The following is a 25,622-nucleotide window of genomic DNA, read 5'->3' as shown; positions in this document are numbered from 1 at the left end:
TCAACCAGTGCATCGAGCAATATTTACGTTGCTATACATCATACCTACAGGATGATTGGGTGGATCTCCTCCCTCTGGCAGAATTTGCCTACAACAACGCAACCCACAGTTCGACCAAACAGAGTCCGTTCTACTTGAACTATGGGTTTCATCCCACTATTCTTCCACCACGCATCCTTCCATCAAGTAACCCAGTAGCCTCAGACTATCTTACCCAAATAAAAGACTCTCTGGGTTTACTTAATACTACCATCTCACACCCTCATAGTCAACAAAAAAAGTACTATGACCTTCGTAGAAGACCTTCTCCTCAGTATGCTATTGGGGACCTCGTTTGGATATCAACAAAAAACTTAAGATTAAAGATCCCTAGCAAAAAGCTTGGGCCTCTATTCTTGGGACCCTTCCCAATCAGGAAACTTATTGGAAAAGCTGCAGTACAGCTCACATTACCAACAGACCTCAAGATACATCCCATCTTCCATGTGTCGCTACTGAAGCCCCATGTTCCTGACCAAGGAATAAGGCCTACCATCCCACCTCCACCTCCTGTACAAGTTGAAGGCGGAGAAGAATATGAGATAAAGGAGATTCTGGATTCTCGTATCCACAGAAGAAGACTCCAATATCTAGTACGATGGAAGAACTATGGGCCCCAAGACGACACCTGGCTGGATACCTCTGATATACATGCCCCTAGGCTGATTCGCAATTTTCACGCGAAATACCCGGAAAAACCAGTTCTAGAGGCCTTCCGGAGCCGGCCTTAAGGGGGGGGGGTACTGTAATGTTATGGTACCTCTGGTACCCTTATTCCACTTTCCACTTCAGTGTATGCGTCCCACCATTCTCTTCTGGTAGGTGCGCATACACCTTTAAGACCGATGCTGTCATCACTGAGCGCCGCAGAGCGGCTATTTCAACCGCCGGCGTTTTCACTCACATGTTCGTTCAACCTGCCTTGAAGCTCATATGCTTACAAGCGTACCTCGCTGTCGGAACCTCGCTGCTGATCCCTGTATCCCGCTACCGGATCACTCGCTCATACCGAACCTCTCTACTACTGCTTGCTATTAGTGATAAGTACCCCGCAGGGGAATCCTCCATAACCTTCCTACTAAGCTTACACTATCTAGCTCTGCATATTAAGGACTGTAACTATCATCTGCACTGTTGTTTTAGATTGCTAGCTCTTGAGCCTACTAACATCTATCCTTGCACTGGGTTAGTCTCTCCTGTATGTCATCTGCTGTCCTACCACCTACTACCATACATGATTGCTAACCTATCTGCATCCTACCTGTTACCATCTATACTCTCATGAACATTTCTCTCAAGTGCTGTTCACCTATTTGTCACTGTTCATACCTGTCTCTTCAACTCATCACCACTATACTGCTATATACATCTATCACTCCAGGAACATCTTATTGAGTGTGTATATTTGTATGCTGAATCAGACAGACCACAGTGATGAGTCTTGGGAGTTGGAATTGGTATTTCAACGTATCTCTACATGACTACTGAGTGGAATTTTTCTGCAGCTGCAAATCCATCTTGTTTCAGAAAACGCAGGAGCGTTACAAGTCCATGCTTTGGCCAATCACATAATGCACTGCCTGTGTGCAGTGCATTATGGATGTGGGAACTCAAAGTTCCCACAAAGAAGCCCATTTGTTTGCCATTCAGCGAACGACTCGCCGTTCGACTCGAACACGAAGCCCATCCCTAATCCTGCCATGAGTCATTCATCCCGCAACCAAGATCCTCGCACCTCCCATAGGTATAGGATCACCTCTCGTGAGTATTTCAAAATTTAAATGAGCGCCCACTTGGACTGACAAGTGTCCTTTGTTCCAGCCCTGCTCACTCCAAGAGATCGGGGAAATCACGACAATGACAGTCCGGATCGCAGATCCCGCTCATCCCACTACAGATCCTCGAAGAGGTCTAGATTAAGACACCATCATTTCACCTCTCCTCCTCCCCTTTCTAAGAAGAGGTGTTGGGCATACCGCGCGGTTCCTTTACCTGAGAAGTTGGTCTGTAAGGACTGTTTCAGAGACTACGCATCCAACCGAGAAGCGGAGAATCAGCAAGTGGTGGATCTGCTCAAACAAACGATGAAGGATTCCTTCCCAAAACTAGCAGCTCTAGTCCCCGTACAAACAGCCCCTTCGAGGACTCAGATGCAGGACAGGTACCCCAATGCTCCAGGTCCCTCAGGTCTCAGTACTCTTCGACCTCCCTCACCTCTGCTAACCAGAGATTCTTCTTCTAAGTACCTCTCGGAAAAGTCCTCCGCAGAAGCGGACCCATTGGGTTTTAGCTACGCCTTTGTCCAACCCTTTATCCAGGCAGCTAAGACGGTGATCTCTTGGAAAGATCCAGAGGACCCCCCTCAGAGATCCAAAACATATTTTTCTTTTCTAACTAAATTTCATGCCACTAGTAGAAGTAGCAGTAGTCCGTCTCACCAAGAATATCACCCTTCCTATGGAAAACTTTGCTTCCTTAAGGACCCCTTGGATTGGCGGATGGACTTAGATCTGAAAATAAGCTATTTGGCTTCGGGTGCCACCTGTAAGCCAGCTATTGCCCTCACCTCCGTGTCAAATGCCATTAGGGCATGGACAGATAACATTAAAACGGCCCTACGCCAGGACGTCCCCCTCATCTGCTGATTCTGAAGTTCCTTCGGAGGCTCCTCAGAGTATCGGTGCAAATACTAGCGAACCTTGCATTCTGGCCAAGGAGACTTCCATTTCCCGATCTGCTATCTAAGCAGTGCTTGTGCCACCCGAATCCTCAGAAGTTTGACCTTCGAGTTTGGAGGCTGAAAGGCGAAGGTTTGAGTCCTTAGGCTGTTCCCCAGGATTTATCTCTACACACTTGAAAGCCAGGAAGCCCCTCGTCTATCGCAATTTAGTCTAAAATCTGGAACAAATTCCTGTCTTTCGCCACAGGGCAGAATTTCAGCCCTAACTACCCCTCTACTACTAATATTTTGGTCTTCCTTCAAACAGGTTAGGACTCAGGCCTAAACTCCCTTAAGGTGCGAGTTGCAGCAATTTCTGCTGCAACCAACAAGAGATGGGCAGAAGACCCTTTGGTGGTTACCTTCCTCAAAGGAGTACTGAAGATTCGTCCTCCAGTTAGATGCCCTTTTCCTCAGTGGGATCTATCCTTAGTTCTTGATGTCCTATCCAATAACCCCTTTTCCCCTGTGGAGCAGGCATCTGTTTGGAATCTAACGCTAGAGACTGCTTTTCTCTTAGCCATCACTTCGGGTAAACAAGTTTCGGAGCTGCACGCCCTAGGAATAGGTGAGGATCATATCGGCTTCTTCCCGGACAGAGTAGAGCTTTGCCCTCTTCGGAGTTTCACCCCTAAAGTCTCAACTTCTAGCCATCTTCTAGAACTTTGGGCTCTACCAATTTTCTTGGACCCGGATTCAGAAACCCTTCACAACCTAAACATCTCTAGAGTGCTTAGAGCTTACTTAGAGGCTACCAAGTCATTCAGAATCTCAGAAAGATTCTTTATCATCCCCTTCGGGAAAAACAGGGGCAAACAGGCTACCAGCAGGACTCTATCATCTTGGATTATCAAACGAATCCAGAAGACCTATAAAACCAAAGGTATGGATCCCCCTGAATGCTCATTCAACCAGGGTAGTTTCAGCTTCCAGGGCAGCAAGGGCTAATGTTTCTTTGGAAACGGTTTGCAGGGCCACCTCTTGGTCATCATGCCACACGTTCTTTAAACACTATTGCATCGATCCGGGATCTCTCACAACCATGGGATTCGGAAGAAGGACTATTCAGGCTGCTATATCTTTGTCCAATTAAAAATCACTTATTCAGCAGTACCCACCCGTTGTGAGCTAGATATTTATCACAGGAATGCTGCCATAGAGGCCTGGTGCCTATCCATGGCAGCATACGCTCCCACCCCCGATATTCTGTATGACAGAGAATTATGGGATAGGGGGCTAGGCCTTTCTTTTATGCTATGCACTGGTCCTGAGGGAGGAGTCGAGGTGGCGCTCTACCACTAGTTTGCTGCCATGGATAGGCACCAGGAAAGGAAAATCACGGTAAGTATGATGCAATTTTCCGTTTTTGTTTCTGTCTATGTTGCTGTTGGATAGTTTCCTTCACTTCCTGTCTGGTGAGAAGGTTGTCTCCAGGACAGTGAGTAAGGCAAAATCTCTCTAATGGAGCCCCAGACAGAAATAAAATCTGATAGGGGTCCTAATCCTTTCCTATTCTATCCAAAAATGGCTATAGATACACTTTTATTTAGTTATATATATATTTATTTACAAAAAAGTAAAGTAAAGTTAGTTTTAAGAACAGCTGGTGTGCATACCTGTGTCTACCTGTATTAGCTTCCTGTAATCCCCTGTACAGCAGCAGTCAGATTGGAAGGGTAGGGGGCAGTAACCTATGCCAGTCAGGACAATGTGACTTTTCACAGCGCTGTCAGAGGGAAAGAGCGGAGGGGTGACCTCATCACTGTGCTGCTGCTCCTTCATTGTCCAATAACAGGCTAGAAAAGGAAACTGACCATTAATTTTCCCCGAAATCATTAGTTGGACAGGTTAGTACCATAAGCATGATTAGAAGAACTTGGTAAACTGTACACATGGAAAAAGATTACAGGTGTAAGCCCTGGTTCACACTGTGGCAAATTGTCATGTGACTTGAGAGTTAAGTCGCCTGACAAGTCACAGAGCATTAAAGGCAATAAAACTATTCTAAATGGTGCGACTAAAGTTTCTCCTACTTAGAAAAAGGTTCCTGCACTACTTTTAGTGCGACTTTAATACGACTTGCCTTGACGTCTGTTAAAGAAGTCGTATGCAAGCCGCAATGAAGTGGCCCAGCGATGTCGGATTCAAAGCCGCGTGACGTTGTAGTCGTAGCAGTATGAACCCAGGCTCAGAGCCAGTGGGGATGCCAAGGGACTTTTATCACTAAGTATATATTTTATATTAATTAACCACTTCCCGCCCGCCCTATTACAAAATGACGGCGGGAATGTGGTTGTGTTATCCTGACCGGACGTCATATGACGGCGGCAGGATAACACCGCTCTGGGCGCCCCCCGGGGGCGCGCAGAGCGGCGATCGGTGATGCGAGGTGTCAGTCTGACACCCTGCATCTCCGATCTCGGTAAAGAGCCTCTGACGGAGGCTCTTTATCATGTGATCAGCCGTGTCCAATCACGGCTGGTCACATAGTAAAACAGGAACAGCCGTTGATCGGCTTTCCTTAGTTCGTGCCTGACAGGCACGAGTAAAGGAGCGCCGATCGACGGCTCCCCTGACAGGGGGGGGGGTCGGCACTGGTAATCAGATCATTGATTACCAGTGCAGACCCTCGGGGGGGGGATGCCACTAGATCCACCAGGGATGCCCACTATGACCCCAGGGATGCCCACTATGACCCCAGGGATGCCCACTATGGCCACCAGGGATGGCAATAAGGGCTCAGGGAGCCCCCCATTGCCCTCCCCATCAGTGATGCCCACCAGTGTCCTCCCTATCAGTGCTGCCCACAAGTGCCCATCATTGCCATCCTTTAGTGTCGCCCACCAGTGCCCATTATTGCCCACCAGTGCCGCCTATCAGTGCCCATTAGTGCCCATCAGTGCCGCCCGTCAGTGCCGATCAGTGCCGCCCATCAGTGCCCACCAGTGCTGCCTATCAGTGCCCATTAGTGCCCGTCAGTGCCACCTATCAGTGCCCGTCAGTGCCGCCTATCAGTGCCCATCAATGCCGCCTATCAGTGCCCAGCAGTGCCGCCTATCAGTGCCCACCAATGCTGCATATCAGTGCTACCTATCAGTGCCACATATCAGTGCCTATCAGTGTCGCCTATCAGTGTCGCCTATCAGTGCCGCCTATCAGTGCCACCCCATCAGTGCCACCCCATCAGTGCCACCCCATCATTGCCTCCTCATCAGTGCCTGTCAGTGCAGTCTCATCAGTGCTCATCAGTGCAGGAAAAAACTTATTTATTTACAAAATTGTATAACATAAACAAAAAAACTTTTTTTTTTTCAAACTTTTCTGTCTTTTTTTATTTGTTTAGCAAAAAGTAAAAATCGCACAGGTGATCAAATACCACCAAAAGAAAGCTCTATTTGTGGGGGGAAAATGACATAAATTTGGTGTAGGTACAGTGTTGCATGACCGCGCAATTGTCATTTAAAATGCAACAGCGCTAAAAGGGGAAAATTGGCCTGGGCGGGAAGGGAGGGAAGTGCCCTGTATTAAAGTGGTTAAAAAAAGATTTGAACTATGTGAGGAAAAGTTGACAGTTATAAGCACCCCCAGCAGTACTATAGTTTGTCCTAACCCATCACTGCTGCTTTTACTAAACAGGCCAGTCTATATGTAAATGTGAAGAAAAAAGTAAATAAATTGTCATGGACTAAAAAGAGAACAAATAAACTAAATATTGTCATTACATACATCAACCACGTACTGTTATGAGATTACAATATATTTCAGGATCATTTAAGAAAAAGTAAAGCTTTAAACCTCATAACCACTCAAATTCTTCACCGTTCCAGTAAGGTAAGCTTACTGTGAACAGAAACTGCATTTTGTTCTGTTTAATGAGTCCAGTGGCCAACGTTGTCTGAGGAAACGGAAAAAGAAACTATATTCTCACCATGAATGAGGGACCTCAAATTATCACTAAACGTAAACCCCATTACCAGTTCAACAGACCTTTCACACAGTATCATTTTCTGTTTATCAGTCAACATTCATTTCCAGTATGTGAATAGCTGTATTATGAGTGTACAATCTCAGAAAAAAATGGTCAAAGCTTTTTCTAGGCACGCATACCCACATACACCCACACACGCCTACTTTTTCTCTCTGTCTCTTTTCCTTTCTTGCCTTTTCTTTCTCCTGTATTTGCAGCTTTTGCCATAATGTGGAAGTATGTTGTGATGCAAAATCCAAGCTTCCCGCAACTTCATTGCTCCATTGGGGCCATCTTCTCCCGGTCTTCTTCCAGGTTCAGGTTCTTTCGTCTTCAACCATTGGGCGGGCAATGATGATATTACTCCCATGCACAGAAGCTCTATCGTCCTGGTACCTGGCTCTTACCCCCCTGGCATTTTACAAATTTCAGAATTGTATGCAGCACAGGGCATGAACTTGACTTCACATGAAATGTTGGCAGGGAACGTGGTGGTATGACAGAAGAGTACTGAACTTTCAGCACTGTAGAGGCCAACAATTTTGAAGTGTCCGAGCTCAGCTGCACTAAAGATGATCTGATGGGGACACGCCCCCTCCTACCCTCTCCTCCATTGAGAAATGTTATTTCTCTGATTGCACTGCCTGTACCATAATCTGGAAATTGAGGAGGGTCTGATTAGTCACAGGATCAACCCCCTGGCCATCCACTATTACTAGTTAACCACTTTAAGACCGGAAGGATTTGCCCCCAATGACCAGGCCATTTTTTGCATTCCGGCACTGCGTTACTTTAACAGAAAATTGCGCAGTCGTGGGATGCTGTACCCAAACAAAATTGATGTCCTTTTTTCCCCCACAAATAGAGCTTTCTTTTGGGGGTATTTGATCACCTGTGCGATTTTTACTTTTTGCGCTATAAACAAAAAAAGAGCAACATTTCTGAAAAAAAAAAAAAACAATATGTTTCTTATTCTGCTATATAACATTCCCAAAAAAAAAAATTAAAAATCAAAAATTTTCATCCTTTTAGGTCAATTTGTATTCTGCTACATATTTTTGGTAAAAAAAAAAAAAATCGCAATAGGCGTATTTTAATTGGTTTGCACAAACTAGGGAAATATTTATGTAATTTTTTACTAGTAATGGCGGCGATCTGCGATTTTTAGCGGGACTGCGACATTGCGACAGACAGATCGGACCCCTAACTGACATTTTTGACACTTTTGGGGGGGACCAGTGACATTACTACAGTAATCAGTGCTAAAAACATGCACTGTTACTGTAATAATGGCATTGTCAGGGAAGGAGTTAAACTAGGGGTGATCAAAGGGTAAAGTGTGAGGCTAGGGGAGTGTTTTCTAACTGTGTGGGGGCGTGGCTTGTGAAATGATCATAGAGACCTGTGATCCTATATAGCAAGATCACAGGCGCTCTGTGATCATTTCAGAGAGAAGTACGGTCAGCTGTGTTTACAATAGCTGACCGTCCTTCTCTCTCAGCGGGGAGGGATCGCGGGTGCCCGGCAGCAATCACGGCTGCTGGCCCCGTGCATCGGCATCCCCGCTGCCTAGTGGGGGCGGGAGTGTGCCGCCGCAACGCACGCTCGCCCCCCAGCACCACGCGCATGACTGTGGTAGGGCTACGTTGGTTGGAGCAGAAGAGGCAGCCTGCCGCAGTATATCTGCGGCGGGGGGTCTTGAAGGTGTTAAAAAAAATAAAATAAAAATTCCATTATCTATACCAGTGTTTCTCAACCTTTTTTCAGACACGGCACCCTTTAAAAATGATGGACAATCTTGAGGCACCCTTTAAAAATTTTGGACACATAATTACATAATGCAGCAAAATTCGCACAAAGTAGGACACCCAGTGTTAGAGGGAATTTATTCTTCCAAAGCAAATACGCTTTTGCAAACTGGTACTGACTGGCATATTAATGTTTCTGTTCTTTCTCAGTTTTTCACATGGAAAGGGGCAGGAGAGGGGATACAAGGATGATATGTAGGCAACTGACATCCTTCATACCAACTGGTGATGCCATTGGTCGTTAGGACGCAGCTAAAAGGTTGTAATGGTGCACAATGAAATCCTGTGGCTTTGTGTAATAAAAGGCAGGGTTCATCCACACACTGGCTTGTATACAATTTTTGGGCAATTTTTAGGCATTTTGCCAAGGCATGCCTGAAGAAACCTCAAGGCACACTAGGGTGCCTGGGCACCCTGGTTGAAAATGGCTGATCTATACCATAGTTTCTAGAAGCTATACCTATAACACAAACCAATCAGTTTACACTTATTGGGATTTTTTATTATTTTTTTTATCAAAGACACGTACCAGAATACATTTTTTTGCCAAAATGTATGAAGAAATTTGACTTATTTTTATTTTTCTAATAACACATGAGATGAAATGGTTTATTCACTACTACGTGGACCACTGCTATACAATGATCCCTCACCTTTGATCAAATGCTGGACACGTTGCTTCTGCTGAAGAATCAATCTCTCACACATCATTTGATGAGTGGGCCCCCAATTCACAAACGCTTGCGCCCACTATTCATACCGTACAGTCTCACTTACTTATCTGCCTTGTAGGCTTGTGGTTTTCCTACAATGTTAAATTCTTTGTTTATGAATATCAGATACCAATCTCATGGTCACTAGCTTGTTTATTGTTATTTGTGCAAACTGCTTACATCCTGCTTTTATTTCTTGCAATACTTTGTTGTAAAGCCATTACTTTTACAAAATAAAAATATTTGAAGAAGAAATTTGATTTTTTTCTATTTTTTTATTGGCTATGTTTTATAGCAGAAAGTAAAGAAATATTGTTTTTTTTTTTTCAAAATTTCTAGCCTTTTTTGTTTATTTTGCAAACAATAAAAAACCCAGCGGTGTCCAAATAACACCAAAAGAAGGCTCAATTTGTATGAAAAAATATGAAAAAAAATTGTGTTTGGGTACAGTGTTGCATGACAGAGCAATTGCCAGTTAAAGTAGCGCAGTGCTAAATAACAAAATGTGGCCTCGTCATGAAGGGAGTAACACCTTTCAGAGATCAAATGGTTAATATACATTGTTTAACCACTTACCGACCGCCGCAAGTACATATACTGCGGCGGTCAGCCCCGTACAGGCAAAGTGACGTATGGGTACGTCACTCGCCTGCGAGCCAATAGGGGGCGAGCGCGCGCCGCCGGAGGCACGCTCCCGCCCCCGCTCGTTCACGGACACCCCCACGCGTGTGCCCGGCGGACCCAATGTCCGCCGGCCACTCGCGATTGTCCGTTACAGAGGGAGAAAGGCAGGCGGCTAATGTAAACAAAGCCGCCTGTCATTCTCCCCTGTGTAAGAACAGAGATCATACGGTCCTGCTATGTAGGATTGTATATCTCTGTTGTTACACAACAAGCCACATCCCAGAACAGCTAGAAGCACACCCCTAGGGACACACTTAACCCCTCCTACTCCAATAAAGTTAACCCCTTCCCTGCCAGTGTCATTTTAACAGTAACAGTGCATATGTATAGCACTGATTACTGTAGTAATGTCACTGGTACCCCCAAAAGTGTCAAAAATGTCAGTCAAGTGTCCGATCTGTCCGCCACAATGTCGCAGTCCCGCAAAAAAAATTGCAGATCGCTGCCATTACTCGTTAAAAAAAAAAAACAATAAAAACGACAAAAATCTTTCCCTTAGTTAGTAAACGCAATAACTTTTTCGCAAACCAATCAAAATACGCTTATTGCAATTTTTTTTACCAAACATATGTAGCAGAAAACAAATTGGCCTAAAATTTTTGATTTTTACATTTTTTTGGCGGGAATTTCATATAAAAAATGTGAAAAATATTGTTATTTTTGCAAAATTGTCGCTCTTTTTTTGTTTATAGCGCATGATCAAAAAATCGCACTGGTGATCAAATACCACCAAAAGGAAGCTCTGTTTGTGGGAAAAAAAGGACGTCAATTTCATTTGGGTACACTATCGCACGACCGCGCAATTGTCCGTTAAAGTCACGCAGTGCCGAATCGCAAAATAGGGCCTGGTCAGGAAGGGGGTAAAATATTCCGGGGCTTAAGTGGTTAATTCAATAAATTCTCTTCTGTTCTTTTTTTTTCATATATAGAACTCTTAGGTTGTAAGACAAACACTTATTACGTAAATGAGTGAAACTTCCTTTGTTTGTTGCTTAAGAATTCTGCAGAAAAATGCAGACATTTTTCCCTTTTTGGTTGTAGAAGAGGAGCATTGCTGCCTTTTGCTGAATCTGTACATTTTGGATCTGTAGTAAGAACACAAAGGCAGGTTACTATAGGAAACTCTTACTACTGCAGCATCTGAGGCATAAAAGAAGCTGGAGGTGATTTCAGTTTATCATCTTCCAACCAAAATGTACATTTTTTTTTAAAGTAGTTGTAAACTTATTATTCTGGGGTAGATTTATTCTATCTGGTGATATAAACAGCTTCTTGTTTATTATAGTGCATATATTTAGGGCTTAATATTGCAGAGTTTACCTTAACCACTTCTGGACCAGAAGATTTGCCCCCTAAATGACCAGGCCCTATTTTGCGATTCGGCAATTCGTTACTTTAACGGACAATTGCGCGGTCGTGTGACACTGTACCCAAATAAAATTTATGTCCTTTTTTTCCCACAAATAGTGCTTTCTTTTGGTGGCATTTGATCACCTGTGCGATTTGTATTTTTTTGCGCTAAAAAACAAAAAAGAGCGACAATTTTGAAAAAAGGAAATATTTTTCACATTCTGCTATATGACATTCTCAAAAAAAAAATTAAAAAATCCCAATTTTTTAAAATTTTAGGCCAATTTGCTACATATTTTTGGTAAAAAAAAAAAAAATCGCAATAAGCGTATTTTGATTGCTTTGCGCAAAAGTTATCACGTCTACTAACTACGGCAAAGATTTATGTCATTTTCATTGTTTTGTTTTTTTTACTAGTAATGGCGGCGATCTGCGATTTTTTTTTTTTGCAGGACTGCGACATTGCCGCGGACAGATCGGCCCCCTAACTGACATTTTTGACACTTTTGGGGGGTACCAGTGACATTGCTACAGTAATCAGTGCTAAAAATATGCACTGTTACTGTAATAAAGACACTGGCAGGGAAGGGGTTAACCCTATGGGTGATCAATGGGTTAAATGTGAGCCAAGGGGAGTGATTCTAACTGTGGGGGGGCATGGCTTGTGAAATTACCATAGAGACATGTGATCCTATCTAGAAGGGTCACAGGAGCTCTGTGATCATTTCAGGGAGAAAAACGGTCAGCTGTGTTTACAACAGCCGACCGCTCTTCTCTCTCAGCGGAGAGCGATCGTGGGTGTCAGATGCCAATCGGAGTCGCCTGACCCATGCATCGGCTTCCCCGCTGCCGTGTGGGGGCGGGAGCGCACGGCCTCCTAGCTTCACGCGCGCGACTAACGTAGGTCTATGTCGGTTTGCGCAGAAGAGCCACACTGCCGCAGGAAAAAGGTGGTTGGTGGTCGGGAAGTGGTTAATACCCATTTACTCTGTTCCCCTTCCCCTTTTTTCTTTTTACATATTTTTTTACTTTTAATGATTGTATTTTACATGTACATAGAATTCGGCTTTAATAACTTTGAGATGAGATAACAGTCACGGGTATATTGCTTTGTTGGGCATTCTGACAAGGAGCACTGCAAATCAGGAAGTAGTAACTGCATATGTAATGGGCCAATATAACTTCCCTCTATGTACGTATGTCGTATAATTACAAATTATAAACAGTAACAAAGTTTTTAACATTAACACATCAATAAGATTCGTTTTATGAAAATGGGGTCTTTTACATTCTTATCTGTTAAAAAAACAAAACATGAAAAGACCATACATTTTTAAAATAACACCCTGTAGTCTCTCGTTAGACTGAAGTTCTTCAAAAATGTAAATTCATCCGATTTGTAACCACTGCTTGATGTCACAGAGGGACAGGCTTTCAGTAACTCAAGAGGAAGTAAAATATCATGTGTAAAATTGAAAACAGCTGACGGTTTATTTTTTGTGTTTACAGAAACATATGTTTCATTCACATTTAGTCTTTATTGCATTGTCAACTTGAGCGTGGTCTTTCCACCCACAGATAAGGATAATCTACATACCGTACACAACGTTTGGCGTCATTTAAGTGCTGGAATTGTGATGATGTCACAGGTCACAGAAAGCACTCAACGATTCCAAAGAATGACTTACTAAGGGATTGTAGAGTGGATCAGGCTCCTCTTCCATGCCCCCAAGAGCCCTTACCCCCCCTTCTATACCTGAATGCTTGGCTGGAGTTGACAAACAGGATACAACTTTAGATTGAAAATCAAATAATTCAATTGTAGCACTACTCCCTGGGGAGCTGCTTGAAGCGGATTCCCCTGGGTTACCCATAGCAACAACTAAGCAATTCAAAGTACATTAAGCGTTTGGCTCAATCAGAAAACAGTCCAGGGGATGTGTTTTTTTTTTGTGGGTTTTATTTTAGAACTTGGATAGGAGAAGGGATGAGTGGGATACTCCAGCTGGATGAACTATGCACAATTTTAGGACTTCCAACTATATTGAGTGTTGCAAGGCTGCTGCTTCACCTTGCCACTGTAGTGATTTGATAAGTGAACTGTATAGTGAATTACTCTTCAGGGCCCTGCTTGGCACCCCCTTTACTATTGCATACTGTGTGAGCTGACCTTCTATCCTCTGACTTCTCTGGAGGGGTCCCCCTTCCTGGATGGACCCCTCCAGAGAAGTCAGAGGACTCACGGACACTGTTTTTCCCAGATGACGCTGCCAGCAGCTCCACCGTCAGATTTCCAGGATCCTTCAGGTTTAGCTCCACATCTGACTCACTAGGCCGACTGCCTGTGACCACCTTACTAGACAGCAGAGGGAGAGACAGCCGTCACCCTTCTCCTGGGACTCTGCTTCCCGCAAAAGACCCCTGTCACATGTGCCCTTGGCTTTTATGGTCAATCCCAGGATGCACTGCGGTAGTGCCCTCCCACTGGAACTGCTACAAAAGCCTGTTTGCCACTGGCCAGGTTTCCTCGACTGTCCAACAGGCATGACTAACAGATCAGGCTCCCCTGATAAGCAGATGGAGCATAATAATGCTTTTTCCTAGCACCTATCTTCCCACTGACCCCCATCAACTGACTATACTATGAGCAGGGGTGGCCCCCCTCAGGTCAGGCCCCTTGACACAAGTTCCTGTACTCACGGTACTGCAGAGACAGATCCTCCAGTGTCTTACCACATAGCACCTCTACAGAGAAGAAGGCAGCCGCCCCCTCCCTCCGGGACTCTGCTCCCCAGATGGTGGGGATGGATTTGGCTGCTTGCTAACACCAGGTCGCGGTCCCCCGGATTCCCTGGTGGAGCCAGGATCAGGTCAAGGACCAATAGCCGGTAGCGGATAAACAGATCAGGATCAGGCAGGAGAATAGTCAGGACAAGCCAAGGTCAAAGGCGGGCAGCAGGTAGTCAGAATCCAAAGACAAGCCGGGTCAGGTAAACAGGAACAGCAGACTACAAACAGGCACAGGAAACAGGAGAGCTGAAGATAACACAACAACTTTCTGTAGTGACAGCTGTGTTTAAATAGGCCAATTTGGTAGCCTCGAGCTATACTGAGGTAGCCTCTAACTATTCCAAGGTAGCCTCTGACTATTCCAAAGTAGCCTCTGACTTTTCCAAAGTAGCCTCAAACTACTGCAAGGTAGCCTCGAACTACTGCAAGGTAGCCTTGAGCTATTGTAAGGTAGCCTCTAGCTATTCAAGGTGCCTCTTCGTACGCGCAAGCGCATAGGCATTCGCCGGTTGGCGGCGCCAGTACGCCTGGGCAGGGTATTGATTCCCTGACACCCATGCACCCATTCATCGGGTTTCCTCCCACTGTCCAACATGCCTATTGGACCAGTGTGAAACACTCTCTAGACAGAATGGGTTGCACTCTGAGCACAATGAGTAGACCTCACTAGCCGATCCTGCTCTCTGATAGGAAATATAGATTTACCTGCAGCTCTTCTGGTAAGCAGACAGAGCGCAAACTTTACTTTCTCACTAGCACCTACCTAGGAAGGTGCTACACTACATTTGGACATTTCAGATCGGTCACCATGCGTACGTACTGACAATCAATGTTAGAATAGTTGGCAATCTCAAACACATTGTAGCTTTCTTGGTAGCCTATTTTGACATTTTACAGCCTGTGAAAGAAGCAGATTTGGGGGCTAAAGCACACTGCAGTTAAATAAAATAAAAAAGCTGCTTTTACAGGCAATTGAGCTTTCATTTCTCTGTCTAAGGCCTCTTGCACACTGCAGCTTGAAAAAGCTCAATACAGCTTTTTTTTTTTTTTTTTTTACTGAGCTAAAATACAGCCCATTAATGGTAATGTGCTGTCGGGATTATTGGGGGTTATTAATTAACTAATAGAATAAAAATGATTTTAAAAGCCATGTATTTCATATTATGCATAAGAGATTCTGAATGGTACAGCATGGCGTCCATCTTGTTTTTAAGGTGAAATAGAGTTCATTATGTACTTGTTAAACAAAATGTCTCTCACAGGCTTACAAAGGGTCTGTGGTTTCAACAGAGATCTTTGTATTTCTATGTAATCATAAATAAGATTTCTTTTCACATCTTTATCAGATAAGACTCAGTCAGTCTGACGCTATGTTAAGGGGGGATATCTCAGTCTGTCTATAAGTATATAACAATGGACAATACCCCAGTATATTCATAGCAGACATTTAAAGATGAAATATATATATGTTTTTATAGATACATTATTCTATGTGTGTGAAGATATTAGCCATAATTATGTCATTATATTATGTAAGGTATATATATATATATATATATTTAGGAACATTATATTTCCTTTTGGGTTTATATTATTAAAGTAGTAATCTTACTTAGACTTAGAACTAAAGTGAATACTAATTACTTCATTTTAAGGCATGTGGTAGGAGTGTTTATATAAGAATTACTTTGGACTAGTTTAGTGCTCAAGGTGTCGTAAATTCTACCAACCTAGACTATGTCTGACAGCCCTATGGCATGGTCAAATAAGTAATCGCTTTTCACTAGCTAGAGGTCAATAGGTCATCAGATAACAAAATGTTTTAATTATGTTAAATACAAAATCTAATGAACGGTACGATACTGCCCTCTGGAGACAAAATACCAGGTGCAGTCTTGAGATAATTTTAGATATTCCCATATAAAGAAATATTATATTGTGTTAAATAATATAATCATTGAAATGGCATTACTTGCCAAGGTGAATGATGGAGATACAGGTGGACATTTATGTATGTACTGGGAGTCTGGACAAAGTTTTATGTTGTGTTTTATGATTACTCTTACATATAGAGAAATCATCATTTAATTTTATTATACCAAGTATTGGGTTAATTATCAAAAGAGGTGTGTCTCTGACCTCACCAGTTTAGGTATAGAATATCCCAGCCAATTGAGATAATGTTTCATCCCTCTGGGTTTAACTTATGGTAATTTTTATAGCTCTTTGTTCTTACCATATAAAAGACCAACCCAGATGAGAGAGACACACATTACACTGCCCATCAGACAATACACTTACACACACACTATTACATTCCTCGATAGACTCATCCAGACATACTCCATATTGTCCACATCATTCATCTGAAACTTGGAGGAAACTCCTCCCTCACTGGCATCCATCTTAAGACTCTGGTAACGAATTGAAGCTAGCGGCCATCTTAAGTGTGGTAATTATGCCTTGCTGTATTATTTGATTTTATTCAACAATTGTTTATTCTTTCCTTATATGTTTTATATTGCACATTTAAGGGTAATGAGATTATAATCCCAGCCGTATAAGCCATGGTAGATTTTTCTCTAAAAAGCTGATTTTTGTTTTTATACATTTTTATTAATATCAGATTTAGTGCATTATTTGCAATTTTAAGTCTTCCGTTTTGCATGGCTTATTCTCATTTTATCTGCAGTGGAATGACTTTCAACTATGCATTACACAGACCATTGTAGTCTGTTTATATAGAACATTAATTTATGGCTTATACTATACCTGGGAAGAAATGGTAATCTTGCTTTCGTTTTACTTTCACTTTGTTTTACTTTCACTTTCATTATTGAGCTAAACATCACATTGCATTGATTATTTGAAGTTAGTATTTTATGTAGAAGTTATCTTTTTGTGTCATTTCTTGTTTGATCATATATTGTGTTTACATGTCTTGAGAATAAATATTTTATATATATATTCCACACTGTAGACTGTACTCACTAAGATTGGTATATGCTTTTAAAAAGTAATTAATCAATTAAAAAGAATTCACGACATTGATTTATGGCATAAGTGGAGATTCTTTTTTTTTCACAGATCTTTGCTTATTAACCATAAATAAATACACTGCTATATTCAGAGCAGTATAAATATACTGACATAAGTACGAGCGCAAGATATTTATTATTAAATATTCTTACAGTGCCTATGCACACAGGCGCGTAAACAAGCACCGTGCATTCTTTAGTAAAAAAAAAAGAAAGAAAAATTTGCTTTTTTGCTTTTTTGGTCAGTAATATACGCCTCCTGCACAGATGCACACAAATATGCTTGAATGCCTATTTACATATTGAACGCAAGAATACGTTTTTTGCGCAATTGCGTGAAAATGCTCAGGTGCTCGCTCAAACAGAAGTATCATGTGCAAGAGGCCTAAACGTTTGAAGAAGCTTGTGCTTTTTTGTGCATTTTTGTGTGTTTTTATTGAGCTTCTTCGAGCTCCTTTAGGCCTCTTGCACACGATACACCTGTTTGAGCAGCTACTTTTTCAGGCGTTTTTTGGATGTATTTGCGTATATTTTCACGAAAACGTATTCTCACGTTCTTGTTCTGCATAGTATGTAAATGTGTATTGCGCACATTTGTATGCAATCGCGCTTAATTACTGACCAAAAAGGCCTCTTGCACACTGCAGCTTGAAAAAGCTTAGTACAGCTGTTTTTTTTACTGAACTAAAATACAGCCCATTAATGGTAATGTGCCTATGCACACATGCGCGTAAACAATAGGGATGATCGAACTTTTGAAAAGTTCGGTTCGACCAGAAAACCCGAACTACCCGAAAGTTCGGCCCGGATTTCAGAACCCCATTAAAATCAATGGAACCCGAACTTCGGTAATCAAAAAACACAATTTTGAAGCCCTAAAACCCAATAAATGCCCCTAAAAATATAATATGTATATATACACATATATAGGTGTGAAAGTAGCAGAACACTATGCTTGCGCTAATGAAATAATTAACACCCATATGGCTTCGCTCCTTTCACACCTATATGTGTGTATGTGTATAAATACATATAAGTGTGTGTGTATATATACCCCTATACACAAGTTCAGATGTTATGCCTGCCTCCAAAGACCCCCAAAAAATGCCCAAAAAAACGCCTGCTACAAAAAAACGCCCAGGTGTTTGGGCATTTTTGTGGACGTGTTTGGAGGCAGGCATAACATCAAAACTTCTGTGTAGGGGTATATATACACACACACATGTATGTATATATACACATACACACACACCTGGGCGTTTTTGTAGCAGGTGTTTTTTTGGGCATTTTTTGGGGGTCTTTGGAGGCAGGCATAACATCTGAACTTGTGTATAGGGGTATATATACACACACACTTATATGTATTTATACACATACACACATATAGGTGTGAAAGGAGCGAAGCCATATGGGTGTTAATTATTTCATTAGCGCAAGCATAGTGTTCTGCTACTTTCACACCTATATGTGTGTATGTGTATATATACATACATGTGTGTGTGTGTATATATACCCCTACACAGAAGTTCTGATGTTATGCCTGCCTCCAAACACGTCCACAAAAAAGCCCTATAAACGCCTGCAACAAAAAGCCGGGTGTGACAGCCAGGGGCGAAGCCACTATCCTGTTCTATAGCAGATCTAAGAGAAACGATCTTTTCTCTATAGCGGTCACCCTGACATGGAAGGGTTTGGTCACCCTGCCATAGCAGTCAGAGTCAGTTAACCCTACACTACACTACAGTCCCCTGACACTTAACACTTTCCCTACAGAAACTATATTTTTGAATCTAACTATAGTGGAAAATAGTACCCTAACTACACTAGATATCCCTTTCCTCACACTAATAATTGCTAAATGACACTTTGAAGCAGGAGTAACAGACCTGCTTCCACTCTCTTCCACAGCCCCTGTATTACAATGCTAGAGATTTGGCGGGGCTATCTTATATACTTGGGGGCGTATTCACTAATGATTGGCCTCTGGACCCCCTAGTCACTCCAATCACATTCCTAGCATTCTCCTGCCCCCTCAATTGGCTTTTATTGATGGTTCTGGTCCAATCACAGGCTTTTAAAGCCCAGTTCCTGTCCCATTGCATTTTGGTCGGTTCTGGTTGCCGAATTCCAAACTTTTTCCGCAAAAAGTTCGGAATTCGGCCGAATTTCGAACAGTCAATGTTCGGGTCGAACCGATGGTTGGCCCGAACCGTTCGATCAACCCTAGTAAACAAGCACCGTGCATTCTTCAGTAAAAACAAAATAGAAAAATCTGCATTATTGGTCAGTAATTTACGCCTCATGATCGCGCAAATACATGGGATTGCGCACAAATATGCGCAAATGTGTTTACATATAGCGCAGAACAAGAACGTGAGAAAAAATAATTTGCGTGAAAATGCGCAAACGCATTTTCAAGAAAATACATACAAAAAAAAAGTAGATGCTCAAACAGGAGTATCGTGTGCAAGAGACCAAATGCAGAATTTTCTATTTTTTTTTTTTTACTGAAGAATAGGGATTATCGAACGGTTCGGGTCGACCATCGGTTCGACCCGAACATTGGGTGTTCAAAATTCGGCCGAATTCCGAACTTTTTGCTGAAAAAGTTCGGAATTCGGCAACCAGAACCGACCAAAATGCAATGGGACAGGAACTGGGCTTTAAAAGCCAGTGATTGGACCAGAACCATCAGTAAAATGTGATTGGAGTGACTAGGGGTCCAGAGGCCAATCATTAGTGAATACGCCCCCCAGTATATAAGATAGCCCCGCCAAATTCCTAGCATTGTAATACAGGGACGTGGAAGAGAGTGGAAGCAGCTCTGTTACTTCTGCTTCAAAGTGTCATTTAGCAATTATTAGTGTGAGGAAAGGGATATCTAGTGTAGTTAGGGTGCTATTTTCCACTTTAGTTAGATTTAATAATCTAGTTTCTGTAGGGAAAGTGTTAAGTGTAAGGGGACCGTAGTGTAGGGTTAACTGACCCTGACTGCTATGGCAGGGTGACCGAACTCATCCATGTCAGGGTGACCGCTATAGAGAAAAGATCGTTTCTCTTCGGTCACATATAGAACAGCGATATGGCTTCTCGCCTGTCACCCGGCTTTTTGCTGCAGGCGTTTATAGGGCTTTTTTGAGGACATGTTTGGAGTCAGGCATGACATCTGAACTTCTGTATAGGGGTATATATACACACACATGTATGTATATATACACTTACACATATATAGGTGTGAAAGTAGCAGAATACTATGCTTGCGCAAATGAAATAATTAACAGGCATATGGCTCCGCTCCTATCACACCTATATATGTGTATGTGTATAAATACATATAAGTGTGTGTGTATATATACCCCTATAGAAGTTCAGATGTTTTGCCTGCCTCCAAAGACCCCAAAAAAATGCCGAAAAAAACGCCTGCTCCAAAAAAAAAACGCCCAGGTGTGTTATTGCAGGCGTTTTTTTTGGGCATTTTTTGGGGTCTTTGGAGGCAGGCAAAACATCTGAACTGATTAGGGGAGGAACCATAGTCTCCAGCAGGGGAATGCCCTATTTGACATACCCAGAAGTGTGGGATAATATTGGCACCAGAAGCTCTGCATGAGAGTGAAGATTTAGCACACTGGCCACCTGACAGGTAAGTAGTAAGCTGCTTTTTTCACAAGCTATTGCCTCTTGGAATTTGTTTACTTCCTGACATGGTTTCTTCACAGAAGTGCACCCTTTATGTGATTAAAATTCTTCCTGACTGCATTTTTATTACAACTGACATCTAAAAGATATGAACAGGCCATTTTTTGCAAAACAGCAGTGTGTTACTTCAACTGACAATTGCGTGATCATGCAACGCTGTACCCAAAATAAAACGCTGTCCTTTACTTCCCACAAATAGAGCTTTCTTTTGGTGGTATTTCATCACCTCTGCATTTATTATTTTTTTGCGCTATAAACAATTTTGAAAAAAACAAAAAGACAATATTTTTTACTTTCTACTATAAAACATATCCAATAAAAAAATTGAAAAAAATTGAATTTCTTCATACATTTAGGCCAATATGTATTCTGCTACATATTTGATAAAAAAAAAAAAAAAAACACACCAAATAAGCGTATATTGATTGGTTTGTGCAAAAGTTATAGCATCTACAAACTATGGAATATTTTTTATTCTTTTTTAGTAATGGCAGCGATCAGCACTTATATTGGGACGGCGATATTGTGGCGGACATACTGACACTAACTGACACTTTTTGGGGACATGTGACACAATTTTAGCGATCAGTGCTAAAAAAAATATGCGCTGTCACTATACCAATGGCACTGACTGTCCCAGTTTTGTCACTCTGACCAACGATCAGCGATCAGCGGGTGCAGGAGGACATTGGTTACCATGCACCTGCTGATCAGCTTCCACTGTGTGTAATCACAGTGAAAGCAAGCCGGCGGTGGCACACATGCAGGCTCTTTACCCGGAAGTGTTGGATCACGTATCTATACGTGATCGGGCAAACAGATGCTGTTCTGTAGCAGTAAAACTGCTATAGGGCAGACCTTAAGTGGTTAAAAGTACCACCATCCAAAGCAATAAAGGAAACCTGTAGTGAAGGAATATAGAGGTTTCTATTGCACTCTACTCTACTCTACTCTCTACTAGGGATAGACTGATTATCGGCAAGGCCGATATATCAGGAACCGATATGCACTTTCCCCGATATATCGGTATCGGCCCCGGAACTGGCCGATGTTGACGATGTTTTTGTGACGTCATTCTGCCTTCTTAGGCCACCTCCCTCGCCTTGGACTAGTCGGGACTAGACTTGCGGGAGTGTATCGCAGCCATACACCCACCCATAGCAGCCCAGTGCCAGCCACCCACATCCACAGGCCCTGTACCAGCCAGCCATAGGCACTGTACCAGCGAGCCAGCCAGCCACCCACAGGCCCTGTACCAACCAGCCACAGGCACTGTACCAGCCAGCCAGCCACTCACAGGCCCAGTATCAGCCAGCCACCCATAGCCCCTGTGCCAACCACCCATCCACCACAGGGTGCCAGACAGCCAGCCATCCACCACCACAGGGTGCCAGACAGCCAGCCATTAAGCATTAATTAACAAAAAGCAAAAATTAACATGTTCAGTACCAGATTTGTGTAAAAAATTGTCTTTATTCTTCAAAACTTTAAATGTACTAAATATCGGCCCATAACGGCCGATACTGATATGTTGTGACCAAAATATCGGTATCGGCCCTGAAAAAAACGTATCTGTCTATCCCTACTCTCTACTCTTCTCTACTCTACTCTGCTCTGAAAATGCTAACTGGCTGCCATACTGGCCAAATGGCTTTAAAGCTGAACTCCAGGCAGATATAAAAGGCATAAATTAACACAGTTCTTTATGTAAATGCTAGCTGAGTAAGTATACCTGGTTATGACTGGGTATTAGTCTCTTGCAGTCGTTGTATAGCAGAACTCAGTCAAAGAGAGTGAGAAGCAGCACAAGGAGCCAAAAAATCACAGCGTGGGAGTGGGGAGAAGACCTGTAAGTAAAAATGAAAGAATATTTCTACTGCCCTGCCAGACAGGATTGGGTTAGGTGAAGAGTTGTGTAAATCTCAGAACTGAATGGACAAACATGCAATTTCTTTGGCAAGTTAAACACCTCCCATATAAAGCTATTTCATCTGTGAATTTAGCTGTCTGCCTGGAGGTCAGCTTTCTGAGGAATGGACAAATATGCAGATCAGGAATTTAATAAGACTTTCTTATCTGTCAGGTAAATAGTATTTTTAGAAAATGGTCTGCAATGATAGCCTCATAGGAGAAAATAAGAGAACTTCTAGTATGGCTTTTTAGGCAGGGAATGGTTCCCCCCAAGGAGGGGTAACTTGCTATAAGAACACTTTGGGGAAAAATTTCTTGTGCCAAAAATGATGGCCACCAATGGTGCCAGTTTGGACAACTATGTAAGTGCTATGTAAGTGCTATGTAAATTTGTCTGCAGCTGTTAATTCCATCATATTGACCATACCTTGAAGCTCTAAATTTGCATTTCCGAGATTGAATTAATCTGCTATTCTGAGGGTTGCCTAGAGTTCTCCCAGTGAAGGCCTACCACTTTTGTTAGGATTGAGTGACTACTATCCCCTAGTAAATGCGTGGCACTGGCCACCAGGAAACAAAAGTTTTGGCCGAAGTGCCACCACCCTCCACAGAAAATTGCATGACATGTTCCCTGTATAACATACACTATACTTACTCTCAGTATTTGGAATGAAGGAAATTTGTAGGCTTCAGATATGCATTTGTTTCAGTATTACGAGAAAGAGTGGCTGGCTCAGACCAGGAAGGTGGGAAAATCAAAATCTAGTCATGTAAAGGAAGTAACAGTAGATTGTAGCAATAGATTGATTGTAGATACTAAGCCAGTTCAAAGGTAAAAGGAAACGTTTTCAGTGGCCATTGACATTATTTAGGAAATCCGATACAGATAGATGTATCATGTCAGAAGTTCCCTCTTTGCTGTTTCCTGTAAACTCTGACGTGTTTTGACAAAGATGTGACTTAGTTTACGCATACATAAAATCTCTCCATATCCTTGCAGAATCTATTGGACTTTATGCTATCTTGGGAAGCACACCTGTAAGACTTTTGTACAAAGAACTTCCTTGATCTGTAGTGCTATATCTGTAGGCTCCTTGGTATGCAGAAGAGTGTTTGGCAGCTTTCTTTTCTGCAAACTAACCCAATTTTTTAATTTTATGCCCAGCATTAAATTTTTTGTTTTTAGGTTTGGATAGAGTGAGAAAGAAAGAGAATTCCTGCTGGGTTTCTATTGCTAGAGTCAGGAACCATGGTGCCAGCAAAGGCTGCAAGAAGTCAAATGCATGCATGGTGTCCAATTGACACTGAACACTCATTTACGTGAGAACTTCACAAGATACTCAAGCCTGGTGGCCCGGTTCCCCCCAAATTGTGTATTAATGGAATGGCAAAAGGTGATAAAGATTGGCAACTGTAAGAAAAGAAGATTCTATCCTATGGGTATGGTTACCTGTTTTTTTCTAATTTCTATTTCAGTTTAGGCTGATTATTGTTTGAATCTGTAGTTCTAATTTAAAGTAGAACTCCAGCATTTTTTTCCCCATGTAGTAGAGCATTACTCCCCCATTTCCTGCGGTGGACTGTTCCTGCCGCCCTCACGTCCAGATCCAGTCTATGGGTGTAATGTCATCAGGAACAGTCCATTCACAAGACCACAGGAGCGACGGGCACTTAGAGGATCGCCGGATCAGCTAAGTATATCTCTGCTCTCCTCACCCCCTAGACAAAAACGAGAAGTTAAACCATGCAGTGTGGGCACAGCCCTGCTGCATGGAAAAAAACTTTTTCCTGGAATTCTTAAGTGTTCTGATTCTCCAGTGTTCATGGGGGCATTCCCCATCCGGGGGGGTGACGTATTTCTCTACTGGAGTGAACACCTCTGTTACATCTATTCCTGCTATAATTATCTACAGGCATATGCTCTATATTGGATTTTGCATGTTGATGGACCCGTGTACCCACTGAGCCCCCATGTTCCTGGTTCCATTATAATTGTTGGCTATATGGAGACCTCCTTTTCGGTTCTCCCAAAGATACAACTAAGTATTCCCTACCTATTTGAGCGCATCCTGGCAGTGCACTCCAGAGAGAAAAAAAACCCTTGTTACATCTTATACCTACTCTGAGGTCCAATTTTATCATCATTGTCTTCCACCTCAATTTGTTTTCTACTCATAAAATAAATATACCAGTAGCTCCAGACGAAGCTTGCTACATAAGCGAAACATGTAGGGCAATCTGGCTACATGCAACTTCTACTCATCAACTCACAACTCATACATGGTGTCACTCAGGGACGTTTAAACAACTCTCATGTCATCGTCCGTGAGACCCATTTAATGTGATGTACCATTTTGTCATCTGTTTTTGAAATGTGACGATGTACCATATGTGTGACTACTATATATATGTTCACTGAGGCAAGATGCCTTCTCATGTTCTCTTTTTTCTTATTCGATTTTAATCAATGATCAATAAAAATATACAATTTTAATTATCAGTGCCTATAAAGTCCAAAATCCTTTTTCTTTTCCAATTCCATTATGACATCAGGAACAGTCCATTCACAAGACCGCAGGAGCGATGGGCACCAGTCTTGCACTTAGAGGATCGCCGGATCAGCTAAGTATATCTCTGCTCTCCTCACCCCCTAGACAAAAACGAGCAGTTAAACCATGCAGTGTGGGCACAGCCCTGCTGCATGGAAAAAACTTTTTCCTGGAATTCTTAAGTGTTCTGAAGCATATCTACTAATGCTGCCTCATCTTTACTACATAAACATCACGTCAATAAAATGTAATTGGAACAAAATATAACCTGACTTTCATACCAGAACTCAATTGTATTTTAACTGCAACCTTGGGCATCCTCCTATATGCATTATCTAGATATTTTCCAAGGCCCCTG

Source organism: Pelophylax lessonae, assembly GCF_965119305.1.
Source record: "Pelophylax lessonae genome assembly, chromosome: 1".
NCBI lineage: Eukaryota > Metazoa > Chordata > Amphibia > Anura > Ranidae > Pelophylax > Pelophylax lessonae.
Note: the sequence above shows the minus strand (reverse complement) of the source record.